The sequence below is a fragment of the Trifolium pratense genome, linkage group LG4 (assembly GCF_020283565.1).
Source record: "Trifolium pratense cultivar HEN17-A07 linkage group LG4, ARS_RC_1.1, whole genome shotgun sequence".
In the NCBI taxonomy this organism is placed as follows: domain Eukaryota; kingdom Viridiplantae; phylum Streptophyta; class Magnoliopsida; order Fabales; family Fabaceae; genus Trifolium; species Trifolium pratense.
The window spans coordinates 43,927,006-43,935,131 of NC_060062.1; the positions used below are offsets into that span (position 1 = coordinate 43,927,006).

General features: G+C 31.9%; 1 long non-coding RNA gene across 1 annotated transcript; it reads left to right on the top strand.

Moving 5' to 3' along the window:
* The first annotated feature begins 1,020 nt into the window (after nt 1-1,020).
* On the top strand, nt 1,021-2,979 carry LOC123923858. Its single transcript, XR_006814502.1, has 2 exons — nt 1,021-1,954; nt 2,604-2,979. It is a non-coding gene; the product is annotated as an uncharacterized LOC123923858 (long non-coding RNA).
* Nucleotides 2,980-8,126: the final 5,147 nt, after the last annotated feature.

An 8,126-nucleotide genomic window follows, 5' to 3' on the forward strand; every position in this document is an offset into this window, starting at 1 on the left:
GGGAAGTTTTTAAGAATCAGAGTCTCTCTTGATCTAAGGAAGCCATTGAAAAGAGGTTCTAAGCACAACTTTCAGGGAAAGGAAATATGGGTTGACTACAAATACGAACGTTTGCCAAATTTTTGTTTTGCTTGTGGAAGAATTGGCCACCAAATGAGGGATTGTGAAGACATTGAAGACCATGATGAGCATCAATATAGTGATTTGGAGGAAAAGCAACAAGCTTTTGGGCCTTAGCTCCGAGCTTCACCTCTCCCAAAGTCCTTTTATGAAGTTAAGAAGGAATCAAGCTCTAACTCGTGTAGCAAAAGCCTTTTCCCTTCAACCAGCAATAGCAAGGGCCAGAACTCGGGAACAGTAAAGGAGATGGAGGAAGAAGTCGAACAACAAAGTACTTCAAATAGAAAACAGTCACAACAAAAACCCACAGAAGATAACCAACCTGAAAATGCAGGGGAGCAGACAACAAAGGGAGGTAGTGTGCTGAAGGAAGTGGAAGGTGTTGTTGAATCCTTAGGGGTGGTGGCTATATCTACTATTCCAAAGAAAGGAGGAGAGGTTCAATCTACCAAAGAGGTGAAAGACCGAAAATGGGTGAGAAAAACAGGAGTTAAATCCAAGAGAAATTCATATGCGAAGGCATTGAAAACTGAACTAGGGAAACAATCACTTGTGGATGTGACAATAACTGATGGTTCCATGGGAGTTATAAGGGGAGGGGGAAAAAGAAAAGAGCAGATGTTGTGATGGAGGATTGTGTTGTGTCATCTGGAGTGGTGGTGTTGGAGGACCAACACCGCCGAGAACCATGAAAATACTAAGCTGGAACTGTCGGGGTTTAGGGAGTCCTCGGGCAGTTCGAGCCTTGTCAAGGCTCACCCATGTTGTAAACCCCCAAATTGTCTTCTTAATGGAGGCTAGATTAAAGGCTACCGACTTTGAAAATATTTGACGTAGATTGGGTTTTAAAAATTGTTTGTCTATTGATTGTTCTGGTTTTGGAAGAGAACGTGCAGGTCTTGCATTCATGTGGATGGAGAATTTGTGTGTTAATATTAGCTCCTATTCGATTAATCATATCCATGGGTGGTGTGATGATGAGGAAACTAGAGAGCATTGGGGTATAACCGACATCTATGGTTACCTTGAAGAACAAAACAAGTGGAAAACGTGGCTATTGGTTGGATCTTTGGCAAGGCATAATCAGGGGGCGATGGCTTTGTTGTGGGGATTTTAATGATATACTAGATTCATAAGAGAAGCAAGTGAGGAATGTTAGAAGCCAGTCTCAACTCTCAATAGGGAGACAGATAGTTGCTAAAAGCTCTTTAATTGACTTGGGGTTTGAGCGCTATCCTTTCACGTGGTCTAATGGTAGAGAGGAGGGGGCGAAAGTGCAATGCCGTCTGGATAGAGCTTTGGCAAATGTGGAGTTCATTAACCGTTTCTCTCCAATAAGGGTTAGTCATTTAACGCGTTTTGGGTCTGATCATGCTGCTGTTCTAATCTGTCTTGAGAGTCCTTTATTGAGTATGTCGAGAAGAAGAAGGAAAATTTCCAATTTGAGGAGAGTTGGAATAAAGAAGCTCAATGTGAAGAGATTATTAGAAACAACTGGAACCTTTCATCTTTGTCTTGTTTAAAGAAGTTAGAGAGCTTACAATCTTTGGGTAGTGAATTTGGAGACCATAACTTGGGAATGATTAAGAAAGAGCTGTTACGGATCGAAGAGAGATTAAAGGATCAATCGTTGTGGTCAGACTCCATTGATGACCATCACAGGTACAAAGAGCCTGAGAAACAACACGGCGAGCTATTAAAAAGACAAGAAACAATGTGGAGGCAACGTAGTAGGGCTGTGTGGTTAAAAAATGGAGATCGAAATACTAAATTTTTCCATAACAAAGCCAGCCAACGATCTAAGGTAAATAACATTCAAAAGATCATAGATGAGGTAGGGATGGCAATTTGACCCATACCCAGAGAATACCCGCAAAAATTACCCACAACGGGTAGGGTAAAAACCCGCATTTTGGGTACGGGTATGGGTAATTATCCGCAAAAATGAACGGGTATGGGTGCGGGTACGGGTACCTTAGTACCCACCCCGCCCCATACCCGCATAATATATATATATATATATATATATATATTTATTTTATTTATATTATTATATTATAATATATGTAAATCAATTTAAAACAATACAACTCTACTAAACTATTACATATTTTTAATAAAAATGTTTATTTATAACATAATATAAAAATAATGTGAATATTTAACATAAATATGAACTTTAACATAAAGTTAGTAATAATTTTGTTTATAATTTTCATTAGTCAATATTAAAATCTTTGAAAATTTTTTAATTCTATTAAAATTATATGATATTTTATAATTGATCAATTTAATTTTAGTAAAAATGCGGGTAACGGGTACGGGTATGGGTACCTAGGTACCATAGGGTATGGGGACGGGGGCAAAAGTTGTTACCCACGCGGGTATGTGAATGAGTACGGGTATTTTTTCAATCCGCGGGTATGGGGATGGGTACTATAGTACCCTACCCATACCCTACCCATTGTCATCCCTAAGATGAGGATGGTGTGTGGTGGCGTGGAGAAGAGCAGGTGGAGAAAGTGTTTATTAATTATTTTGAAGATCTCTTTTCGTCCTCAAATCCCTCCAATATTGCAGAATGTGAAATGGTTAAAGGAAAGCTCTCTAACAACCATAAGACTTGGTGTGAGATGGAATATACTAGAGAAGAAGTCAAATAAGCCATACATCAGATGCATCCCCTTAAAGCATCGGGCCTGGATGGTCTTCCAGCTCTTTTCTTTCAAAAATATTGGCATATTGAAGGTGATGAGGTTCAGCTCTTAGTTCTTAACATTTTGAATCAAAATAGTCAGCCCCATGATATCAACAAGACTTTCTTGGTTCTTATTCCCAAATGTAAAAATCCTTCATCTCCGAAAGACTTCAGGCCAATAAGTCTCTGCAACGTGGTCATGAAGATTGTCACGAAGTTTCTCGTGCACCATATTTTTACTCACCTGCAACATACGAGTTTCTCGCGCGCACTATTTTTACTCATCCGCTACTTACGAGTTTCTCGTGCTCTCTAATTTTACTCTTCCGCTACGTACGAGTTTCTCGCGCGCCCTATTTTTACTCATCCGATACCTACGAGTTTCTCGGGTGCCATAATTTTACTCATCCGCTAGTTAAGTAGTAAAAATGAGAACTTTGAGGAAAAAACATCAAGTAGCGGATGATATTTGAGAAACTTGTAGGGCGGCAAAAGAAACTCTTATAATACAAACTAAATTCAAATCCTCTAAAACAAATTATTTATATTTATTTTTAATTTTTTTCATTATAATTTATTCGGGCTTGCGGGCCGCCCCGTGGCCCATTCGGACTAGCCCTTATTTTAATCGGGCTTTATCAGGCCGGCTAAAAAAGCCCGAAAACAATTAGGGCTAGGATTTTCATGGCCCAAGCCCGAGAAAAAATTGAGCTTAATGGGCCGGTCCATTCGGGCTAGCCAATTTTGACAGCTCTAGGTGCGGATTTGATACTACCCAAACCCACACCCGAAATCACCACCCAAACCCAAACTCAAACCTAAAGGTTGTTCGGGTGGCAAAATAAAACCCACACCCACATCCGTTGGATTCAGGTTTTTTCACCCAAACTCAAACCCGCAACAAGAACACGTATAATTAATTATCAGCTCAAACCCGACACGAATTCTATTTGATAAAATGTAAAATGTAGCATAGTTTGGTATTATAGTTCGCAAATGTAAAAATAGTAATAACATAGTTTGCAAATGACAATACAATAATAACATAGTTTGGTAACATAGAGTTAAAATGACAATTCAAGAAATTAAATTACAATTAAAATTAAGGTATTCCAAGGAAATTCAAACACAAGCATTCTAAAATAGAGTTTCAGTAAATTAAATTACAATTAAAATTAAGGTCTTCCAAGAAAAATGAGGTTGTGTCGTGTGTGAAGAAATGAGTGAAAAACCCTAATTTTACACTTATATATACATAGAGTTAATTATGCAATTTAACATATATTCGGGTGGGTGTTCGGGTTTCTGGTGTGGGTTTGATACTACCCAACCCATATATTCGGGTGTCACCCGAACCCAAACTCAAACTCAGTCAACTCGAGTTTCGCCCGTTGACTTGAGTTTGAGTGGGTCTATCGGGTTTGGGTCTTCCTGTCATTCCTATTAAAAGCTATGTCACTAGTCAATTAATTCTTGTGAACAATTCATAAATATGTCTACCTATGAATATAACATGAAACATGCATAAATATAAAGGTGTTGTTAACATGTGCATATATGGCACATGTTAAGGTATCTTAATATAGAAACTTAACTTTTAATGATACAAAAATTTAATACTTGAAAAGTTAAAATTTAATGCTTCAACATTTAATACTTTCTATTTTTGCTTCCTTAACATGTGCTTTTGGTGCACATGTTAACATTCTCCTAAAGATAATTAAATGAATAATAAACTGAATTGCAATGAATATAATCAACTTTCTGTCACCAGAATAACAACCGCCATCAATCAAAGTCAAACGACATTTCTTTGAAATCAAATCAAATTCTAAAATTGTCCAAGAGATGGTGAATATTACTCCTTCCATCCCTTATTATAAGCCCCTATTGACATTTTTCACGCATAGTAAGAAAAGTTGACAGTGTAATTAATGTGTAAGTAAGGTTATATTTAAAAAATTAATAATAAATGTGTCTAAAAATTTGAAAAAAGACTTATAATTAACAAGAAACCTTAGAAGATCTCTCCCATACATTTTCATCGAGTGAAATGTCACTCTTACATTTAACTAACACTACATTCTTAATTTTTTTTTTAATTTAAAAAATGAGTGGTTGAGATGGGGACTAGACCTCCTCCAATGAAAATTAAATAGGAGAGATATTTGAATTTAGGCTTAAATACATTTTTTTTCTACATTTCTTATTTAGACAAAATTTTAGGGTATTTTTATCTTTACAAACATATGAATGCATTCTCTACATTTAAAAACCATACAGTCACTCATATTTAGTGTAAATACTCTATCAGGTCATAGTTATAAGCAAAAAAACTTTAAATTTTGGTCACTATTATAAATAAAAGTTAACTACTTTTAAACTAGTTAATATTAGGGGTAAACCCGTGCGTTGCACGGGTTTGATTAAAATATATAATTAAAATATTTTTATAAATAAAAAATAATAATTGTGATAACTATAATCACATATAGTTAAATAATATATATATTATTTTAAAATATGATTATATTTAATATTAGTATATGAGTAAAAAAAAAAGTTGTTTAAAAATATTAGATTTTTTATTAATTTATATCGTAGTTTGTTTATATTTTAATGTAATAGACATCTTATAATATTTTATAAGTTTGAAAGGATGTATCATTTTTTTATTTTATTAGTGTAATCATATAAGATTTTAGTTTTCTTTATATGAGTTGCAATTTTATAGTCAAATGTCACTTTGTTTTTTATTTTTGATGTATCCCTTATTTTATTATTTTCAATAAGAGTTGGAGGTATACCTAATTATATTTGTAGACAATATTGCTCATGAGAAATGTTAAAATAAGTTTTGATTATAGAATATGATTCATATATGGTGGCTTTGACTATTTGTTCCACGTGATCTCATTTTTTGAAAATTATGTATCAAATAGCGTATTTGCTTACTACGTTCTATGCAATTTAAGGTTCCAAATAACTTATCTACTTACTCTGTCTTGGAGTTTATTCTCACTTATTCACTTGGTAAAATTTTATTCCAACTTTATTAGTCCCAATTTTTTAGTCTATTGTTTGGTTCACTTTTTTTTTTGTTTGGTCCTTTTGTTTTTGGTTTGTTTTTCTTTTTCTTTGTGAGGTTTGTGTCTCTTCAAAATTATTGTTAGTTTTTGTCCCTCTTATTTAATATTTTCTTGAACATTTATTTTATTTTTCTTATTATATTATATAAACTTAAATATTTGTTGTTGTCAATATATAAGTTTGGACGAAGATTTTATATATTTTAATTTAGGTTTAGTTACTTGGTTAAGGTAAAGAAAGTCTTATAGATGAATTTAAGATTTAACATGTGTCATCTTCTTATTTTCTTAAAAAAATGTCATCTTATTCTTATAAATATTCCACTATTTTATTTTCAGCTGTAACGTAAACATTCTTTTAGAATATGTACTTAATTTATCCAAAAAGTTATATTATTATATAAATTAAATTAATAATTTTTGAATTATTGGTGATTTTTAGTTGTGTGTAAATATGTTTAAATATATGTGTGATTATATTTTTTAAATATATGTAAATATATTTTAACATCTACGGTTTTAATAATTTCTAAAATTTATTTTGATAAATGAGCATCAACAATTTTTATTTAATAATTTTTGTCTTTTTTAATTTAATTTAGAAAGTTTTTAGTACAATTCTAAGTGGAGGAAAAAGTATTTAGCACAATTTCTAAACTAACATGTTTTTAGCACAATTCTTTTCATTGATTCATTTTATGGCCGTAAGAATAAGATGGAATACGTAGGTTAAAATAGGACCGTCTATTAAAATTCATATATATTCATATTGAACCATCCAGATTTAGGCAAGTGTTATACGATAAATGCATGAAGATTATATATTTGAACAACCTCTAAGTCAAGTTGAATCAATATACTTCTTACATGTATTACAATTATAAGAACCGTATGATTTGAGTGTCAACTACAAAAAAAAAAACTTATTTTAATTTCTACTTTGTTTTTGTTTCTATATTTCTCTTGATCGAGATCTATATTTCTCTTGATCGAGATCTATATTTCTCTTGATCGAGATCAAGCAGATCACCTACACATTGTAGACAATATAATATTTAAAAATGAGACACATATTTATATTTCTAAATTATTTGGATTGTCCTCTTTTAATTGAATGCCTCCAACATCAATATATCCTCGATCTATATAAATTTTAAGGCACTTCAAAATCAATAAAAAGAAGTCTCTTTTATCCTCTTCAACTTATTTACATGAAAAAAATTAATTATATTCCCATTAATCAACAATTTTTTACACAAATTTTTTACCTTATATAAAATAATAAATGAAAAAGAAAATAAGAAACAAATAAGCTAAAATATTAGACTAATAAAATAATAAATGAAAAAGAAAAGTTGTCTAATTACAAACATTATATCAATTAAAAAAAATGATGGTTTACAAACTGCCATTAGAGTTAAATACACATCCTTACATGAGGTGCCATTTCATAGGCTTTATAAGGAGCAATGATGCAACAAAAGCAAAAATAGAAGTATGTTTTATCCTGTTCTCCTCCTTCACATGAAAAAATAGTCATATTCATATTAATCGATTCAACTCAAAGTTTAATTAATCATCGAACAAAACACCGGTTGATATTTTAAAAAATATCCAACCTAAAAAAGAAATATAAAAAATGATTAGAGATGTTCCAAACTCAGAGTAATAGAAAAATTCCAATTTACAAACATATTAATAGGCAACTATCACATATATGTATATCAATTTCTTAATCAATCACATGTAGACATACCTGATATTCTAAGAGGTTAGACACCATCACCTACCAAGGACAAAAACCAATATACTTACGATGTAACTATATATATGCACACAATAGCTTTTAAATCAATTCAAGACACTATAATGTGTAACTATAACATATGGAAGGTGAAGATGCATAACTTTTTCTCATGGAGATGTTAGACAAAGAAACCATAGAGTTTTTGCCATCAGATAGATAAATTAAAATTTTGTTAAAACATAGAAGGTAAACTTCCTGATATGGTGGTGGTGATAATTAGCTTTTGGGTTAACTTTATATAGAGCTTGTGTTTGATAATTAGCTAAATTTACATATTCAATATTAGTGTCTCCAAGAATTCTTTGTTTTCAATTGCATTAACAGGGAATTGTAACATACAATATATATTTTAATATATTATTATTATTAGAGTAACTCTATTATATGAAATATGAAAAGGTTTTTAATAGAG